General features: G+C 38.0%; 1 protein-coding gene and 1 non-coding gene across 4 annotated transcripts in view; both read right to left on the reverse strand.

The window, feature by feature from the left end:
• LOC150078525 (mitochondrial 10-formyltetrahydrofolate dehydrogenase) overlaps positions 1 to 22,087 on the reverse strand; it is a 910,691-nt gene that overhangs the window by 217,468 nt on the left and 671,136 nt on the right. The window lies entirely within an intron of this gene.
• On the reverse strand, positions 1,169 to 1,240 carry TRNAP-AGG (transfer RNA proline (anticodon AGG)). Its single transcript has one exon. It is a non-coding gene; the product is annotated as a tRNA-Pro (tRNA).

The following is a 22,087-nucleotide window of genomic DNA, read 5'->3' on the forward strand; positions in this document are numbered from 1 at the left end:
CTTCAAACTCTCATATAGGCCCATCACAATGCTGAGTTGTTGCCTGATTTCCTTACACTCCTTACATCGCACACACACAAAGAGATCCCCCATGGCAATATCATGTTCCATTCCAGAGAGTTCAGTAAACACTTCACAAGTTGCACATTTTTTTAGGCTGTGATGTTTATTCATAATGAAAACAGAGTGGCGCTAAGAAAAGAGCCTTCTGGGACTCCTTCTTGTATGGGACTCCTAACTTGGAAAGATCTGTGTCTAAGGAAGCTTTGAATAAAACATGGTAAATGGCCTCTCATATGAATAGAATGGAGAGATCACTTAGGATGCCGTATCGCCATGTGATTGAAAGCCTTTTCTATATCAAGGCATATCGTGACAAGATGTTGATTTCTTATGAATGTGTTTCTTATGTTTGATTCAGCTTTTGTCATGAGGTCTAGAGAAGGTCTGTTCTTTTGAAAACCAATCTGATTTTTACTGATTATGTTTCAGGATTCAAGATACCAGTTGAGTGGATGATGAACCATTTTTTCCAAAGCAGCTGGTTAGAGAAATTAGTCTATAATTGTGAGGAATCAAATGATCTTTTCCAGCTTTCGGTAAAGCTATTACACAAGAATGTTTCCAGGAAGTGGGGAATATCTGATTGTAAAATGTTAGCAATGATTATAGTGATTTCTGATTTAGATGTTGAAGCATTATAGGGTAAGTTCTGTCAGGGCCAGGAGTGCTATCTATTGAGGTATATATAGATTCTTTCAGTTCAGCTACTGTGAGTGGTTGATTATAGGGTAAAGGACATGTAGTTTTGAAGTTCAGTTTCCTTTTCTCAGCTTTGGCTTTAATTTTTTGAAAAGATGAGTAATATGCACTCGAAGCAAACAATTATTATTATTATTATTATTATTATTAATAGCCATATGGTGCAAGAAAGCCTGAGGCTTATGCTGCACCAGGAAAAAAAAAAAAAATTCCTGAGTCACCCTGAGAGAGAGAGAGAGAGAGAGAGAGAGAGAGAGAGAGAGAGAGAGAGAGAGAGAGAGAGAGTGTGTCAAAAGTAGAAGGGATTCACCAAGAAAGAGAAGAATGATGATATCCAGCTCGGGACCCTGGGTGTGCCAAGCCCATACTCACCAGATGTGAGCCCCCGGGGTTGAAAATTACCCGAGGGCTCGGCCGGGTTTTGAACCCGGAACCTCTCGCACCCTAAGCGAGAATCATACCCCTAGACCAACGAGCCATTCTAAATTCATAGAACACAGTTCCTAAGGCACTGGCAATCTCCCCACGAGAAGAGATCCCATTCCAGTTAATAATAGGAGAAGTTGATATGTGATATTTCCTGTTAAGCTTCTTTATTTTTTCCCAGGTATCAGTATCTTTGTTGATTGAGGAGGCAAATTTTATCCATGAATCCTTTTTGGCCTTTCGCCGGATGTAACAAGCCTTGGCTCTCATTTTCTTGAAGTTAATAAGGTTGGCAGTGGTGGATTTTTGTGGAAGGTGTTCCATGCTGAGTTTTTTTTCTCTTTTTGCTTTGTTACAATCACCATGCCACCAGTAATTGGTATGGCGATGGTTTCTTACTTGAGAGTGTAGGATGGTGACTATTGCTGTTAGTATCTGCATTGTGATATGATCGGTGGTAGTGTTAATAGCAGAAGACTCAATGATATCCGCATCAAAAGAAACACAATTTTGTCCAGTTTGCTTTGAAAAATTTCGGTTTTGTGTCTCTTTCTGATTTTCGGACTGGGTGGTTTGAATGCTACAAATCAGCAGATAATGATAGTTGTTTAGAGGATTATCGTGTACTGCACACTCTATAGTTGGGAAGAGAATTGGAGAGCAGATTAAAAGATCTATTGCAGTAGTTGACCCAGAAGGAAAACGAATGTAAGTGGGCAAGCCAGTGTTCAATAGTGTCAAATTTTCTCTGTAAAGTAGCATTTCTATAAGCTCACCACGTCCATCTGAGACCAGAGAAACCTATAACGGGTGTTGTCCATTAAAATCTCCTAATAGACAGATAGGAGATGGTAATTGAGAAATAAGATTTTCCAGATCCTGAATTGCATATGGATGGTTTGGCAGAAGATATTTCGAGACACTGTCAACATGATACTGATTACTATATGGGTAACAATAGCTTCTAATGGTGTTTGCAATGGAATGTGCCTCGTGATTCCACTAGCATAGCTATTCCTCCATGGAGGCTGTTAATTTCAGATCGATCTTTTCTGAAAATAGTATGATTGTTGACTGAAACTGAGATTTTTGGAGTTAAATTTGTTTTTTGTAGGCACATGGCAGCAGGATTGTAATAGTAAATTAATTCATAGATATCATCAATATTGTTGTGAAAACCTCTGCAATTTCACTGTATGATTTGTTCAATTATTTAGTTTTGTGAGTGGAAGGTCAGTCTGTCTGTGTTTGTGAATAGTGTGTTTATATCTGTCAAGTTTTGATTTTTCTTTTCTTGAAAAATTAGGGCATCCTGAGTCATTGCTTTCTTCCATATTATCAGCTGCACGTATTTCAAGCAGATCATCTGTGTCCACGCTTCACAGATGAGATTGCTTCCCCTCAACAGGATCAGGTTTCTGCAAATTATCCACTGCTTGACAATGGGTAAATCTCTGGGATGGAACTGTCAGTGGTGAACTATTGCATTGGTACTACGTTTGGTGGAGATGGATGCTGGACCGAGAGGACGGATCGAACCCAGTTTGAGATCGATGTGTCTGGAGGGATGGCCACCTCCATCTGACATGATACTGATTGGTGACTGTAAGTAGCAGAAGCATAGTTGCATTTTGGCATAATTAATTTTTACTTGTTTTTTTGCCTTTTAATAGGAAACTTTATTTTCAATTTTATATTTTTGTATCCCCCCCCTCAACTTCCAGAAGTCGCAGTCTTTAGAATATGCTGGCTAGTAACCCTTGCAATTTGGATGATGGCTTACATCCTGTTTGCGTATGGGTTGTATACCCCACAGTTTGCACATGTTGTCTGGGAATGGCCAAATTTCTGGCATTTAAAACATCTTAGTGGGTTATGGATATATGGCTGAATGAGACAGTTTAAATATCCTGCCTTGACTGAAGATGGTAAGTTTGGAGACCAAAAGTTAAAATTATACTCCGGGCTGGGACTAAACTGCCATCTTTTTGGATCAGGAACCTTTCTGCCTGTGTGACTTTTTGATCTTTAAGTTCCTGAACTAGTTCATCTTCAGGAATGTTCAATAAATCCCATTCTGTGATCATACCACCCTCAATTCTTCAAAGTACCATTAGTTCTTTGAAGAATTGAGGGTGGTATGATTTGAACTGGGATTCCATTCAAGGGTATCAGACATAATAATAGTTCATATTGTCGAGGATTGGTGGCCTCTATTAATAAATCTCCAGATTGGAGGCATTTTACAATTTTTGGTGAACCTGTGGCATGTTCAAGGCATCGCTGAATGATGAAGGGAAACAGCTTGCCCACAGGTTGTGTTGGCAGAGAATCTATTATCAGGAATGCTGGTAATTCCTGTCTGCCGGTGTCTTTCTTCATTCTCTTAAAAATAGTTTTCTCTATTTCATATCATGATTATCACTTTGTTGAGAGCTCTTTGACTCTAAACTTGGAAATTCATTTGTTTCCATCTCTGCTCCTTTTAGCCCTGAGGGCTAGTTTTTTCTCCCAAGTTACTGGCCCTGCCACGTGGAGACAGGAGCGGTGCCACAAGTGACCAGGCTGTTGTTTAAATTAGTAGAGTTTATTAGTAATAAATATAAAGATAAGGAAAGAGAAGTGGATTTTCTTTCTTGGTTTTTACTTTTGACCTCTAAAGTGCAGAACCTTCAAGTAAACAAAAGGATTAGTTCAATAGAAAAGAAACAAAACCATATCACTTTGGAGAGCACTGTATAATCACAGGATGAAAATTGCTTGGCACTTAGGGCCCTCTAACATAGTACAACAGCATTTAATTTTGTAAATCATTAAAACAAAAGTAACTATTTAATCATTGAAAACTAAAGTTCTTTCTATAATACAGTGGAATGCTTATAATAGAATTAATTACGGGAGAATTAATTCTTTCAGTACAACACTCATTTGAATATATAATCGGGATCTTTTCACCTACTACTACTAACAAATATTTCACTTCCTTAACCTCGCAGTGGCAGCATACTGAAGGCCATGCTGAATTTTACATTAAATTTAGAAAACTGAAACTTGAAGGACATACTGAACCTTAAATTAAATTTAGACAGACCTGGAAGAAAAATCTTTCTTGCTCATTAGTGGCTAGAGTGAGAATATGGATGTCATTATGTGTTACACCTGTAGCCGTACAGAAGTTGTGACAATACATGGTTAAACTTTTCTTTAAAAAACATCTGACATAGACTGAGCGGCCCAAGATTTCTGAATAACAGAAGAAATACTACTGAAAAAAATCACAATAATTTATTTCTGATGAAACAATGTGCAAAACAGTGAATGTATAACATTAGTAAGTAACAAGATCAATCACAACAAGAAGCATAAAAAGTGCCAAAAATTTATTCACACAAAAAAGACTTTCTGGGAATAAAAAAAATTATAAAAATAAATAAATCCAATCAATGAAATTAAAATAACAGTAACAGCAATGAGATATATGATGCAAGAAGTTGTTTAATTCATATGACAAGCTAAGAGCTTCTAAGATGTTCCTGATATTTTTAAGTACAAGTATTTTCTGACTTTTCAATGTGCAATCTGCAAACAGTACTGCACTACTGATGACAATACTTTTTTATATTCAAGATTCACAATATATATATATAAAGTAATAATTTCCTATATCTGTTTTAGCATTAGCAAGGCACACGATGCAAGAAAGAAAGATTATATAGCATCAGCCAAAATAAAAAAATAAAAAACACAGACCCTTTTCATTTCACCCCATCCACTCACTAAATGTTTGTCTAGTTCTGCCTTGAATCTGTTTAAGCTATCAACTTCTATAATGACAGATGCGAGTTTGTTCCAGCAATCAACCACCCACAGGCTAAAGGCAAACTTCTGCGCATCTATCCTACAAGTGTCTTATATTGTTCTGTTATATTTTTATCCCACTTGTATTAAATACACAAATTAACTGAATATTTAACTAATAAACAGTTTTAGCAATCACTATTATTATTTTAAAAAATCCTTGTAAAGATAACATATAAATAAATGTAATAAAGATTGTGTGTGTGTGGACACAGGCATATATATATATAAAAAAACTAAAAACTTGAAGGACATACTGAACCTTAAATTAAATATAGACTAGAATAATGCCCCAAACAAGAGGCATGATTCTTTTGTTTGAGGCAGAGCAAACAGGTTAATGTATCAAGAAAGCTTTGGCTTAGAAGATAATTGACAATGACAGTTTCCTGGCAAAGGAGAATTAAAATCAGTTTATAAATTATTGCCTTTTTGTGGAGTTATTTATAGATTTGACTTGGTATGGCCAAAAGGATTATTTTTGTATGTTTTCTGCAGAGTGAGAGGAGATTAACCACATATAAATTCAACATTCTCATGGGTTGATAAGGATGTGAGGGAAAAAGAAACTCAAAAGATATTAAAGAGAATTGGGCACATAATCAAATAATGCTTACAGTTATCTCCCCAACTTCACAAAAACATTTAGGGAATATTCCACCTCATTCCTGCTGTGGATTCTTTGAATTATGGCCCTTAAATGTCTTGCTCTCAACAGATTATGTTTATATCTGCCCATTGCCTTGACAACATAGCTGCTACCTTTCTGATCATCCTTAAAGCCTGTTCAAATCATCCTGAAGGAGTGCTGTTGGCACTGATCAACTTTCCCAATCTTTACATCATCTGAAAATTTCCTCTATTCTTTTGTCAATGTTGTTTATGAAAATCAGAAGCAGCAGTGGTCCAAGAAGTGATACTTAGGGACACCACTTCTGACATTACTTCTGATACCACACCAATCTAAAGAACATTCATTAACCACGATCCATTGTTTTCTGCCTTGCGATCCAACTTAGAATCCTGTCCAATAATCACATGTTCCAGCTTATACAGTACCTCTGATGAGAGACTGAGTGAAATACACTGTTAAAATCTAAATAAACTATGTCAAAATTATTCTCTACATCCAGCTCACGGGTAACTATGTCAAATTGGCTAAGGGAAAAAGGTTGGTTAATCATGATTGTCACTTGACAAAACCAGGTGTGTGTTCTTCAGAATGTTATTTCTATATAAATGTCGCTGGATCATACTCTTAATCATTTCCCCCAATTCCGTGCCCTATCACTGAAGTCCACTAACTGGTCTATAGTTAACATCACTCTTAGTTTGTTTGTTTGTTGTTGTTGTTTGGTTTTTAGGAGCCTTAGCAACTAAGGCCATATTGCTCCAGGGAATGCGGTGGTCATTCCCTGACTTTACCACATCCTCCATATTTGGTGGTCACGGGCTCTAATCAAGGAGCATGTGCTATGCACTGCTGCTCCTGCTCACCTGGCTATGGAGAAAACATCACTCTTAGAAGTTAACAACATCCTCCTTTACTTATGAGTGTTATGGTAACACTTCTTGAATCCACAGGAATCTTTCTACCCAGTGATGCCCTCATAATTAAGCTCAATGGTTTAATGCACTCTCTAGCCATATCTCCCTAAAAATTACTGGATATATGCAATCAACTCCAGCAGCCATACTTGTCTTTTGGCATGAAATTTTTTCCAATACACAGTCATCTGTAATTTTGAAATTTCTGATTTTATGTCTCAGTCTCACTTGCACAGCTTCATGTCACCATGATGGGTCTCTCATCGGTAAAGATGGATGCAAGGTACCAATTCAATTAATCTGCAGCATCAGAATGCTATTTTTATCTAAATGTCCCTGAATCACACTCTCAGTGATTGTTCCCATTAATTTCCCTACCACCGAAGTCAGACTAAGTGGCTTTGTATTTAACAATGTTGCTCTCAGAATCTTCTTTATTTATTGGCGATACGTTGGCACTTCTTGATAGTTGAGCACTATCTGTCCTCATAATTGAGTTCAATAGTTTAATGCACCTCCTGGCCATCTTCCTCAAAATTATTAGACATATGCCATCAACTCTAGGAGGGCTCCTCCATAGCCAGGTGGGAAGGAGCAGCAGTGCGTAGCACACACTTCTTGATTAGACCGGGGTTCGAGCCTGTCACCACCAAATACGGAGGATGCGGAAAGGTCAGGGAATGACCACCACATATTCCCGGAGCAACATGGCCTTAGTTGCTAATGCTCATAAAAACCAAACAACAACTACTCTAGGAGCCTTACTTGCCTTTTGGCTTGAAAGTTTTCTAATAAGATAACAATCATATGTAATTTAAAAAAAAATCACTGACTTCATTATGTTTCAGCCTCTTGTCATCATGAAGGATCTTTTGTCAGTAAAGATGGACAAATTACCTATTCAATTCACTGCAGCATTAGCTGTATTATCTAAGATGTTCCCACATCCATTACAAAAGGATCCATTCTAGTTCTTTCCTTTCTTTGTATTCACATACGTGAAAAGCTCCTTGTTCCCAACCTTTGCCCTTTTACATCTGTAGTATTATTGTTATTGGCAAAGTATCATTTTGCTGCTCCATTAGGTCGGCCAGTTCCATAATTATCCATCTCAGCATCCTCCTTGTGCAGTGTTCTCTTAGTGTATCCATGGCTTCTGTCATTATTACTTTAAAGGTAGTCCATAATTCTATTGTATTCACCATCCCTCTGAAATCTGCCCAATTGCTATGTAGAATCTTAATCACTTTCCTAAAATTAAAACCCCTACTATTATCTTTAACTACTTCAAAATCTTCCTTCATCTTCAATTAACAACTGCATGATCACTTCCTGCCAACAGTTGACAATCAGGCCTAGAATCTTCTTATTCCTAGTATTTTATTTAAATTCTAGTACAAATAACAATCATCTAATTCATTTAAAAAACCAGTTCCTCACGTACAGTTGTCCTCTCACTTATTCCAATCAATTAGGGACAAATCAAAATCATCACCCATAATAAGACATTCACATATGCACGCCCATTCCATCCACCCAGATTCTAAAAACTGGTAGGCATAACTGCTAACTCTGCAAATGCTCTTATAGTGCTCAAGCTGCTTTTAGTATGACCCTTCTATCTTCCTTATTCTGCCTAAATACCTTGTACATACTATAGTGAAACTGATTACCCAAAATTTCTGAGTGGCACCATGTTTTCCTATTTGTCAGTATATCTTACCAGAAGTTTAAATTCACTCATTTTATTGACAACACTCCTGATGTTACTGTAGATACAGTTAACAGTAAGCATTCTTCTATATTTTACAACCCTAACACTCCCCTTGAAGTTATTTAAGCTTGTTTTTCACTAGCCTTAGGTTCCTGCCCATTTGAAACATTGTTACCCTCAAAACATCGTGCCAATATTTTTTCTTGCAGCAAGAAACAAGAACTCTTGAGATGTGGAAAATATTTATGACATAGAGCAGACATCTCCTTTTTTTTTTTTTTGCTTGCATAGTTAAACAGCAGGGATTTTCTCCTTAGGTTCAGAGGGGATTCATTTGCCTAAATGTACAGCCCAGTAGATCAGAGATGTTCTAAAGGCTCCCACAGTTATCCTAATTTGGATTTTAGGAAACCTTTTCATACTGTTGAACATGGAAGACTACTGCACAAGGTTGAATGGTATGGCATTAAGAGCAAGTTGATGTTATGGATAAAGGGACGATTGAGTGGGAGAAGACAGAGAGTGGTAATCAATGGACACTGCTCTTTGTGGGCTAATGTTATTAGTTGCCCCCCCCCAGGGTTCTGTGCTGCATCCATTGTTGTTTTCTGTATTAATGAATGATGCTGATGAAAGTATATCACGTTTAATGTCCAAGTTTGCAGACAATATGAAGGTTGACAGGATTGTTAATGACACTAATGACAGTACACTACTGCAAAATCATCTAGAAAAGTTGAGCAGATGGGGTGAGAGGTGGAAACTGATGAATCCTAACATCCAATTCTGAAGTGTAACATTGACAAATATAGAGTACTGCATATGGGTAGCAGTAACCCCAGAGTAATGTATCAACTGGGTGGTACTACACTCAGGGAGGTAGAGAATGAAAAAGATCTCGGGGTAATTGTGCAGTCACATATTAAGTTTCTGACAGTGCAGACAGACTGCACAAGTAGCTCATGGTGTCTTTTCAATGATATACAGAATTTTCCCTAGCAGGGATAAAGAGTATTTTCCCTAGTAGGGATAATGGTCAGGCCACACCTTGAGTGCTGGATACAGATCTGGAGGCCTCATTTTTGGAAGGATGTAGAGGAGCTGGAATGAATACAGAGAGGGGCAACAATATTGGTGAATGGAACGAAGGGTTGCTCTTACAAAGAAAGGCAAAGGTTAAAGTTCTGCAAATTGCAGTGTCTAGAGACTAGGCACCTGTGAGTGATCTGATTGAGGTGTAAAAGGCTTTGAATAGTTTGAGCAGAGGAAGAATGCCATCAGCTCAATGCTGATGGGATTTTTCCTCTTCCCCAGAATCGTCGCTAGAGGGGACATAAATTCAAATTGAGGAAAGACAGCTGTAAAATAGATGTGTGGAAATTTGCCTTTAGCCAGCAGGTGGATGATTGCTGGAATAAACTTCCATCTGTCGTAGAAGTTGACAGCTTAAATAAATTCAATAGTCAAACTGTTGAATTTATTTAAATTCAACAAATTTGTTTAATAAATTTGTTGAATTTATTTAACAAAAAGGCAGAACTAGTCAAACGTTTGCAGTTAATGGATGGGTGAAATGGGAAGGTGGGGTTTTTTTTTTTTTTTTGGCTGATGCTATATAAGCTTGCTATCTTGCATCATATGCCGCTGCTAATGCAAATATCCAAAATGAAAGTGGAAGATTTTAAAACTGTCGAGAAAATAAATATACAATTAACATTCTTCACCATATCTAGATATAATAACCTCAGATGTCAGGTACACTAAATTGGAAAACTACGTTCCATTTTTCAAAAGTTGATGTAATAGTTAAAAGAAACAAGTAAACTGTCAGAAGAAAGAAACATGAACAGACTTTCTGCAGGTGTGGAATAATGTGCCAAGAATTCTCAGAATGCTTGCCTTTTTTAAGATTGTTTTCATCAGAAGTCTGCAATTTAGAAATTCTTTTTTTTTTTTTTTTTTTTTTTTTTTTTTTTTTTGAGTAAGAAAATTTGTCCTCTTTCCAAAGTCCTCTTTGGATTATGAACTGGATTTTAACATAAGTCAGTGCCACTCAGTAGTGACTTATTTTTGATTATTTAAATTTAGTAACTCAAAAGTGCTTATGCTATTTTTAAGTGCTTTTCTCAGAACTTTTAATCTCTTCTTTACACAGACTTTTGAAAGCTTGCTACTTTTCTACTAGTACAGTTAAATATTTAACCAAAGTCATCGAGTATGTACACGTGCTATTTTTTTTTTTTTTTCCATTATAGCATACACCAGATCTATCTTTCCTTTTAACACTTCTTTCTAGATATTAGTAAATTTCCTCCAAGTATTCATCCACTTCCACAGGTATTCATACAATATGGTTTTAAACAAACAAATTAATAAGATGACAATGACAACCTATTGTTATCATGTGCTCAAATTCTTAATTTAATACAATTATTACTCCAGTTTTTAGGCCTAGCATAAGAAATAAATTATAAATACTGTTTCACAGAGTTTTTTGAAGGAACTCCATGCTTTGAAGTTGTTCAGAAAAAGATGTCCAATGTTGTAATTTGCAGTCATCTTCCAGTGTTGGCAATGAGAGGAAGGTGCTGTTGATTTGACTTTTTTTTTTTTTTTTTTTTTTTTTAATACAAAATTTCACCACAATGTGGTGAAATTGCTCATTCTGCAGAGTCAACTACATTTCTCTTCCTCTCCATGTAATTTCATTACCAATAACTGTTTCTGTTATTCCACAAGCATATATTTTTTTGCTATTTGGGGGTTTTTGTGCAGTCACATATGAAGTTTCTGACAGTGCAGACAGTCTGCACAGGAAACATATTTCTGGACAATGAGCTTGCATGATCCGCAAGAACAATGGTCACAAAGATTATGTTCTATGAAAAATATTCAAACAAACATTCACTATATGTAATGTCATCATCACCACGAAATGCAATATCTATTTTTGCATTTCTTTCTATGTGCTGTACACTGGTCATTATGCATATATATATATATTTTTTTTTCAAATATCACCTGAAAATGAAATATCACATCTATATAAGGAACAAGGCAAACATTATTTTTTTCATGTTTTTATAATACATGGAAAATCTTGCATATATAACTTCTGAAGTTTTATGTTCAATTTCATTGGCATCTCACTTAATGACATTTTTCAATTTCTTCACAGAGGGTGAAAGATGATGAAATCTTAGCAAAATTTTATACTGTCAACTGAAAAGCTGTTAATTATTTTAAAACTGATGAAACTCTGATAAAATATCATTAGCAAATGCATATGATGCTAGAAAGCAAGCATCAGCCAAAAAAAAAACACTTCCCATTTTACCCATCCATCATACACTCTAAATGCTTGTCTAGTTCTGCCTTGAATTTATTTAAGTTGTCGACCTCCACTACGACATAAGGAAGTTTGTTCCAACAATCAACAACCTGCTGGCTAAATGCATATTTCTGCACCTCTATTCTACAACGGTCCTTCCTCAATTTGAATATATGTCTCCTCAACTGAGTAATCTCAGCAAAAGGAAGAATCCCATCAACGGTGAGCTTGCTCGAATCATTCAAGGCCTTATACACCTCAATCAGCTCATCTCACAGGTGTCTGCAGGTTCTGCAATTTGCAGAAATGAAGCCTTTCTTGGTAACAGCAACCTTTGATCCATTCACCAATCTTGTTGCCCTTCTCTGTACTTATTCCAGCATCTCTACATTCTTCCTAAAATAAGGGCTCCAGACCTATATGCATTACACAAGGGCCTGACCACTGCCTTGTACAAGTAGATAATCACCTCCCTATCCACGCTAGCAAAATTCCTATATACCATTGACAAGACACCATGAGCTACTCTTGCAGACTGGCTGCACTGGTCAGAAAAATTCAAATCTGAATGCACAATTACCCCTAGGTCTCCTAGGTCTTTTTCATTCTCCACTGCCCAAACACAGTACCACACAGTTGGTACATTACTCTGGGGTTACTGCTACCCACATGCAGTACTTTACATTTGTCAATGTTAAATTTCAGTTGCACCTCTAAGCCCATCTGCTCAACTTTACTAGATGCTGTTGCAGGTGTACTGTCATTTCTGCCTAACTTTCTGAAACTGCCATTTCTGGAACTTGGACAATAAGCATTAAACATTAAACCTGATATACCTTCATCAATATCATTAATAAATACAGAAAAAAAGAATGAGCCATCAAGAATGGACCTTCAGGAACTCCACTAATAACATATGTCCATGATGAGCAGTGTCCATTGATTAACGCTCTCTGTCTTCTCCAACTCAACCATCCCTTTATCCATAGCAGTAACTTGCCCTTAGAATTAGCATAGTAGAGGCATATGATGCAAGAAAGCAAGCCCTTAATGCCAATTTGTACAGTAGTCTTCCATGTGACTCTGATGAGTACAATGAACAATTATATAGAGAAATATAGTGGGCCAGTAAATAATAGTGTCTAATAATGAAGGAATTTAACTTCCCAGATATAGAGTGGAACTTGTGTGTAGGTCACTCACACTCTAGCAAGGCTTTTGCGAATTTATTGGATGATTGTTTTCTACAGCAGCATGTTAGAGAGGCAATGCAACAAGAGTGAGTAACACTCTTGATCTGATTATCAGCAGTGATTATTATGCATTAAGAATTTACAGATAAAGGAACCACTGGGTGGGAGTGATCACAGTATATGGATGAGGGATTTACTTAAAGATGTAACTACCAAACAGGAGTAAACGAATGGCTTTTGCTTTTGTAAAGGTGACTACAGGGATTAGGGATTTTTTAAGTTCTATACAGTGGGACCAACTGATGATGTTACCAACAGCAAATTCTAAATTATCATTTTAGCATTAGAATAGGCATATGATGCAAGAAAGCAAGCGTATGCAGCATCAGCCTAAAAAAAAACAAAAAAAAATAAACAGTTCCACTTCACCCCTCTGTTCGTTCGAAATACCTGTCCAGCTGAGCCTTAAATTTATTTAGGCTATCAACTTCCACGACAAGAGATGGAAGTCTGTTCCACCAACCAATTACCCGCTGGCTAAAGGCAAATTTCCGTACATCTATCCTACATCTGTCTTTCCTCAATTTGAATTTATGCCCTCTCAGGTGATTATTCTGAGAAAGAGGAAGAATCCTATCAGCATTGAGCATGCTCAAACCATTCAAGGATTTATACAACTCTATCAGATCACCTCGCCGGTGCTTAGTCTCCAGACACTGTAATTTGCAAAACTTAAGCCTTTCTTCATAAGAGCAACCTTTTGTTCCTTTCACTAATCTTGTTGCCCTTCTCTGTACTCGTTCCAGCAGCTCTACATCCTTTTTGAAATGAGGCCTCCAGACCTGTATACAGTACTCTAGGTGTGGCCTGACCATTGTCTTATACAAGGGAATAATCACCTCCTTATCCCTACTAGAAAAATTCCTGTATATCATTGACAATACACCATGAGCTACTCTTGTAGCGTGTCTGCACCGCTCAGAGAACTTCACATCTGCCTGCAAAATTACCCCCAGGTCCTTTTCATTCTCTACCACTGTCAGTGTAGTACCACAGAGTTGATACTTTGCTCTGGGGTTGCTGTTTCCCATATGTAGTACTTTACATTTGTCAATGTTAAACTTCATTTGCCACCTCTCAGCCCATCTACTCAACCTTTCCAGATCCTGTTGCAGCAGCATAGTGTCAGTAGTGTCCTTGACAACCCTGCCAACCTTTGTTTCACCTGCAAACTTGGACATTAAGCTTGATTTACCATCATCAATAACATTTGTGACTTGTCCCTTAAAAATTGGGGTAAATCCATTACTGCATCTTCTGTCTACCACCAATGCTGCCCACCGGGCCGAATATTCAGACTTCTTGCCTGTCTTCATTGATGGGTCGAAGTCGGAGTTATCTATTGGATCTTCTGCTATCTTTCCAGGTCGTTCTATATCTGGAAAGATTCCCCAAGAATGCAGCATATATACAGCTGAGTTGTATGCTATAGAGTTAGCCTTGGACCACATTAAAACCCATAGGTATCAAAGGTGTATGTCGTACACTGACTCTTTAAGTACACTGCAGGCTTTATCGCGTATGAGCTATAATCCTCATCCATTTGTGACCTGGATTCAGCAGACGCTACACTCTCTGTCTGAGTGTTCTTTCGACATTCGTTTCTGCTGGATTCCAAGCCACATTGGGATCGTGGGAAATGAACTAGCAGATGCTGCCGCCAGGACACCAGAATCCCACAACACTTATTGCCTGTTAGTCCCCTATACAGACTACAGGCAGTAAATACACAATAAATTACTGTCCCAATGGCAACAATCCTGGCATGAGCAAGTCACAAACAAGCTCTATCAGATAAAGTCTGACATTGGCTGTCTAGTCTGCGCAGGAATCGCAGAGAGCAAGTTGTTCTAGCTCGGCCCGGCATAGGACACAGTCATCTTACACATGCATTTCTGCTGAGGGCATATGACTGTCCTATGTGTGAGAACTGTGACACCTGTTTAAGTATATGCCACATTTTAACCGAGTGTCCATGCTTTAGACACGAACGTGATTTTTATTTTACCGCTTTTAGTCATCTGGCTGAGCCGTATACCACTCAGTCAGATTTTATCCAACAATAACAATGTGTCTGCTGTTTTTAGCCTTTTAAAATCAGTAAACCTTTTTACTCATAATTAAAATAGAATTGTCATTCCTTTTTTTCATGTACTTTTACACCTTTTATATCTCGACATGGTGGCATAACTACTTAGATCACTGAAGGTTTTAACTTTTTATATATGATCGGTATTTGGCACATTATAGCCTCGGTTGCTGATGCACCAATAAAACCCAAATCAAATCAAAATCAAATCAATATCATTTATAAATACAGAAAACAATAATGGACCCAACACTGAACACTGAGGGAGTCCACTAATAACATCAGTCCATGATGAGCAGTGTCCACTGATTACCATTCTCTGCCTTCTTCCCCCTCAACCACCCCCTTTATCCATAGCAGTAATTGGCCTCCAATGCCACACTACTCCAATTTGTGCAGCAGTCTTCATGTGCAACAGTATCAAAAGCCTTTCTAAGATCCAAGTATATAATATCAAAGTTATTCCCTGCATTCAGTTCTTTTGTGACTGCATCATAGTATCCAATCAAATTCGTCAGGCAAGACTTCCCTTTAACAAAACCATGCTGTGTCCGAGCCATAACTGAAGTCTTGTCTAGATGATCCAGCACTGCTTCTTTAACCAGTGCCTCCATTAAATTTTCTGGAACAGAAGTTAAACTCACAGGTCTATAATTATTTCCATCAGCCTTTGATCATGTTTTGTGAATTGGGGTCACATTTGCACTTCTCCAGTCTGTGGGTACCTCCCCTGAGTCCAAGGAAGCACTCATAATTATGGCTAAGGGTTTGCTTACTTCCTTTGCTGCCTCCTTTAATACAACTGGATAAATCCAATCCACCCCAGGTGCCTTTCTTGTGTTTATCTTCAACAATTTCTTCTCCACTTTACTCTCAGTTATTACAAGATTCTCAAGCTTACTGCCAGAGTTGAATACACCTCTGGCATACCCCTCGCTGAATAACACCTCATGTGTGAATGTCGATGCAAAATATTCATTTAGTTTGTTAGCTACCTGAGCAGGATCATCAACAGTTGACCCATCGATGTTAAGTGAACCAATCTGATTCATCCCCTTCCTTCTAGAGTTTACATAAGAGAACTCTTTGCTGTTTTTCTTTGCATCCCTTGTCAATGATTTCTCATGACCTGCCTTCGCCTGCCTAACCTCCTTTGTAACTTGGTTACAGATCAACTTGTATCTATCATAGGCTTCTGTTAATTTGTATGTATCCCATGCATTTTTCTTCTCTGCCATATGTCTCATTAGTTCATCTGACATCCATGTAGGCCTGAACCTTGAACAATATTTCTTAGTTGGTATGTAAAGCCTAGCAGCTTCCAAGATAAGTTCTTTGAATGCCTCCCATTTTGAATTTGCTGTTGGTAACATTACCACTGTATAAAATTCATAAATGCGACTACAATGTCTCAGACCATCATAGTCGCCTTTACGAAAGCAATAACCCTTCCCCTTACCCCTAATGGTAGTTACCTCTTTGAGTAAATCCCAGTTCAACACACTGTGATCACTGCCACCTAGTGGTTCCTTTATCTGCAGTTTATTAATAAATGAAGAATCACTACTGATAATCAAATCAGGAGTATTACTCACTCTAGTTGCCTCCCGAACATGCTGATGTAGAAAACAATCATCCAATAAATCCACAAAAGCCTTGCTAGTGTGTTATTGACCAGCCCCAAATTCCAGTCAATATCTGGGAAATTAAAATAACCAAATTATAAGACTCTCTGATTTACTGGCCCACTCTATTTCCCTGTACAGTTTGTTATTATACTCATCAGAGTCATTAGGCCTATAGAACACCCTTACTTTCCATTTTGATCTCCCAATGCTTATGTCACACCAAACTGACTCGACACTGCACTGTCCAGCGATGTCGACTGGCTTCACTTCCTTGGAGTTTATATGTTTCTTAACTAATAGCAGAACCCCTCCTCCCTTCCTTTCCTGTCTATCCTTTCTGTAGACATTGTACTCCCCAAATTTCAGTTCTGCATTCCTTATATCTGTGTGACACCACGTCTCTGATATCCCAACAATATCCACCTTTGATGCTTTGAGCAATACCTCAAATTCATCAAATTTATTTACCAAACTCCTAGCACTGGTGTACATGCAAGTATACATGCACTTGTTCCTATTCTTAGCTACCCTAACACAACCCATGTGTTTACTTGTACTGCAATGACTCCCAGTGTCTGAAATATCCTGCATCTTGTTTTTCAGGCTTCTGCTCATTCCAATAGAAAAAGTGTAAGAATTTCTTTCACCTCTACCAGTGACTACTGTTAATCTATTAGTCTTTGTATCCCCGCAAGCTAGCAGTTTTCCGACTGACCTAACACTGCCTCGATAGCATCAGCAAATATTCTTGCACCCTTTCTATTTAAGTGTATCCCATCCCTGTAGAAGCAATCTCTCCTGTTAACAAGTATAGTCCAGGCTGAAAAAAATTCTACCCCTTGAGCCTTGCACAATCTTTCCAGGGCCAAATTGATCGACAAGGCTCTCATCCTATACTCCCTCCTATCGTGTCTGTGCAGAATTGCAGACACTTTCAAATTCAACCCTAATTCACAGCTTTTTTTCAACAGTGACCTGTACTTGTTAAGTAATTCTGCTGGTCTCCTACTCTTGATATCATTAGTGCCAACGTGTACAACTATACCATCTTTTGTGCCCTTAAAAGATGATATCCGCTCTAGAACATCATCCACCTTTGCCCCAGGCAAACATATCCTGGCCCTGTTCAACCCATCCTTTTTACAAAGCATGTTCTCCGTTTCCCTGACAATAGAGTCACCAACAACTACTAGTTCCTGTGGGACCAGCGCATTCTGCCTTGGGGTTTGCTGCTGTGTTCCGATGAGAAGCATTCAAGGAAGTAATCTTGGATGCTACTAGGCTTTTTGTTTCAACTAAGAAATACTGTTCAAAGTTTAAGCCCAAATAGATATCAGATGACTAATGAGACCATGACAGAGAAGAAAAATGCATGGGATGCATATAAATTATCATGTGACACAGAAACCTCTGGTTCATATAACTTAGTATATAATCAAGTTACAAAGGAAAAAGGCAAGCAAAGGCAGATTATGAGAAACTTTTGGCAAAGGATGCAAAGAAAAACATAAGTCTTCTTTACTTATATAAATTCTAAAAAGAAGGGGATGAATCTGATTGGTCCACTTGATATCAATGGTTTGACTGTAGATGATTATTCTCAAATAGCTGCACAACTAAATGAGTATTCTATATCTAATGAGGAATAATTCAAGGAGGAGCTGGCTAGATATTTATCAAACTCTTACAGGGAGTTAAATGATTTTGAAATCACTGAGAGCAAAGTGAAGGAGAAATTGTTGAAGCTAAGCATAAGAAAGGCACCTGGGGTGGATGTAATCTATCCAGTTATATTAAAGGAGGCAACAAAGGAACTAAGCAAGCCCTTAGCCATAATTATGAGAGCATCCTTGGACTCGGCAGAAATCCCCCATGGACTGCATATATGCAAATGTACTATTATGTGGTCAGAAGCAATCTGGATGCAAAAATTCCCTGACCTTTCCGCATCCTTCATATTTGATGGTCACAGGCTCGAACACCAGTCTAATCAAGAAGCATGTGCTATGCACTGCTGCTCCTGCCCACCTGGCTACAGAGGTGCCATAAAATAATGAACCAATGTATACTCCCCACCATCACTTATGGAAGTGAAACTTGGGCACTCATCAAAGAATGGAAGAGAAGCTTAAAACTACACAGTGAAAAATGGAACGAATTATATTAGGAATCAGACTGTTAGATAAGAAGAGAAACATATGGATTAGGCAGCAAACTCAAGTAAAAGACATTCTTATCAAAACTAAAGAACTAAAATGGTCATGGGCAGGACACATAGCTCGAAGACATGATGAGTAATGGACTAAGAAAATAACAGAATGGTACCCAATAGGAACGAGAAGAAAACTTGGAAGACAATGACAGAGATGAACAGAAGAAATTCATGAGTTCATGGGTAATAAATGGATGTCCATTGTACAAAACAGAAGGAACTGGAAAGTTGCTGGAGAGGCCTTCACCCTGCAATGGATTGAAAATGGCTGACGATGACGACTTAGATTTCAGGAAAGCTTTTGATACTGTTGCACATGGAAGATTACTGTACAAAATAGAGCAGTGTGGCATTAAGGGCAAGTTCTACTATGGATAAAAAGATGGATAAAAGTGGGAGACAGAGAGTCGTAATCAATAGGATACTGCTCTTCGCGGACCAATGTCATTAGTGGTGGTCCTCGGGGTTCGGTGTTGGGCCCATTGTTGTTTTGTATATTTATCAAGCTTAATATCGAAGTTTGCAGATGCTACAAAGTTTGGCAGGATTGTTAATAACAGTAATGAGTGTATGCTGCTGCAACAGGATCTGAAAAAGTTAGGCAGATGGGCTGAGGAGTGGCAACTGAAGTTTAACATTGACAAATGTAAATTACTGCTTATGGGTAACAGTAACCGCAGAGTAATATTCCCTGGGAAGTAGAGAATGAAAGAGACCTGGGATAATTGTGAAGTGAGATATGAAGTTTTCTGAGTGGTGCAGACAGTCTTCCAGAGTAGGTCATGGGATCTTTTCGATGATATACAGTAATTTTGAATGCAGGGGTAGTGAGGGAATTATCACAATGTATAAGGCAATGGTCAGGCCACACCTTAAGTACTGCATATAGGTCTGGAAGCCTCATTTTAGGAAGGATGTAGAGTTGCTAGAAGGAGTACAAAGAAATGCAACAAGATGGGTGCGTGGAACAAAAAAGTGTTCTTACAAAAAAAGACTTAAGTTCTGAAAATTGCAGCATTTAGAGACCAGGCACCTGCAAGGCAATCTAATTGAGGTGTATAAGGCCTTAAATGGATTGAGCAGGCCCAACGCTGATGGGATATTCTTCCTCTTGCTCAGATTACAAATCTGAGGGTGCATAGATTAAAACTGAAGAAAGCAGTTGCAGAATAGATGTTCGAAAATTTGCCTTTAGCCAGCGGGGAGTTGATTGCTGGAACAAACTTCCATCTGCTGTTGTGCAAGTTGATAGCTTAAATAGATTCAGGGCAGAACTAGACAAACATTTGGAACGAATAGATCAGTAAAATGGAAGAGGGTTTTTTTGGATGATGCTGTATAAGCTTGATTTCTTGCATCATATGCCTCTACTAATGTTAATGCTAATGCGCAATAGTATCAAAAGCTTTCTTAAAATTAGCATTAGCATAAGCAAAAGCACATGATGCAAGAAAGCAAGCTTATACAGCAATACTGGCACTAATGATATTAGGAGTAGGAGACCAGCAGAATTACTTAACAAGTACAGGTCACTGTTGAACAAAAGCCGAGAATTAGGGTTGAATTTGAAAGTGTCTGCAATTCTGCCCAGACACGATAGAAGGGAGTATATGATGAGAGCCTTGTCGATCAATTTGGCCCTGGAAAGAATGTGCAAGGCTGAAGGGGTAGAATTTTTTTCAGCCTGGACTGTACTCGTTAACAAGAGAGACTGCTTCTATAGGGATGGGATACACTTAAATAGAAAGGGTGCAAGAATATTTCCTGATGCTTTCGAGGCAATGTTAGGTGGGTCGGAAAACTGATAGCTTGGGGGGGATACAAGGACTAATAGCTTAATAGTAGCCATAGGCAGAGGTGAAGGTGATTCTTGCACAACTTCTATTAGAAAAAGTAGCGACCTGGAGCGTGGGGTGTTGGGGGTTTCAGGGACGGATGGCAGTCATCCTGAAATAGGTGGGTATAAGAGATGTGTTAGGGTAACTAAGAATAGGAGTAGGAGCATGTATGCTTGTATGTATACCAATGCTAAAAGTATAGTAAATAAATTTGATGAATTTGAAGTGTTGGTCAAGACATCAAAGGAGGATATTGTTGGGATAGCAGAGACGTGGTGTCACACAGATATAAGGAATGCTGAACTGGAATTTGGGGAGTACAATGTGTACAGAAAGGATAGACAGGATAGAAAGGGAGGAAGTATTATGCTGTTAATTAAGAAAAACAAAATCAAAAGAAGTGCATCCAGTTGATATAGATGAACAGTGTACTGTTGAGTCAGTTTCGTGTGACATAAGCACTGTGAAAGCAAAAATAAGAGTAGGAGTGTATTATAGGCCTAATGACTCGAATGAGTACAATGAACAATTGTACAGAGAAATAGAGTGGGCTAGTAAATCGGAATGTCTTATAATGGGGGATTTTAACTTCCCAGATATTGACTGGAACTTGTGGGTTGGTCACTAACACACTAGTCAGACTTTTGTGGATTTATCGGATGATTGTTTTCTGCAGCAGCATGTTCGAGCGGCAACCAGAGAAAGTAATACTCTTGATCTGGTTATCAGCAGTGATCATTCGTGTATTAAGAATTTGCAGATAAAGGAACCACTAGGTGGCAGTGATCACAGTGTACTGATGTAGGATTTACTTAAAGATATAATTACCATCATGGGTAAAGGAATGGGTTTTTGCTTCCGTAAAGGTAAGTACAATGCTCTCCGACAGTTTTTAAATTCTGTACAGTGGGATCAACTGACGATGTTACCAACAGTAAATTCTAAGTAGGAAGTGTTCAAGGAATTAATCGTGGAAGCTACTAAAAGTTTCATACCTATTAAGAAATATTGTTCAAGGTTTAGGCCTAAATGGTTATCTAATGAACTAATGAGACTCATAATAGAGAAGAAAAATGCATTGGATGCATATAAATTATCAAGCAACCCAGAAGCCTATGGCAGATATAACTAGTCTGTATTAGGTGACAAAGGAGGTTAGGCAGGCGAAGGCAGATTAAGAGTAATCCTTGGCAAAGGATGCTAAGAACAACAGCAAGGATTTCTTTACTTATTTAAACTCTAAAAGGAAAGGGATCAACCTGATTGGTCAACTTGACATCAATGGTTCGACTGTTGATGATCCTGCTCAGATAGCAAACATACTAAATGACTATTTTCCATCTACATTCACACATGAGGAATTATTAAGGTTTGAAAATGGCAGAAGGTTATCAAATTGTAGCAGGATACTTAATGATTTTGGAATAA

This window comes from Mastigoproctus giganteus, chromosome 11 (genome assembly GCF_048544385.1).
Source record: "Mastigoproctus giganteus isolate SK-2022 chromosome 11, ASM4854438v1, whole genome shotgun sequence".
NCBI lineage: Eukaryota > Metazoa > Arthropoda > Arachnida > Uropygi > Thelyphonidae > Mastigoproctus > Mastigoproctus giganteus.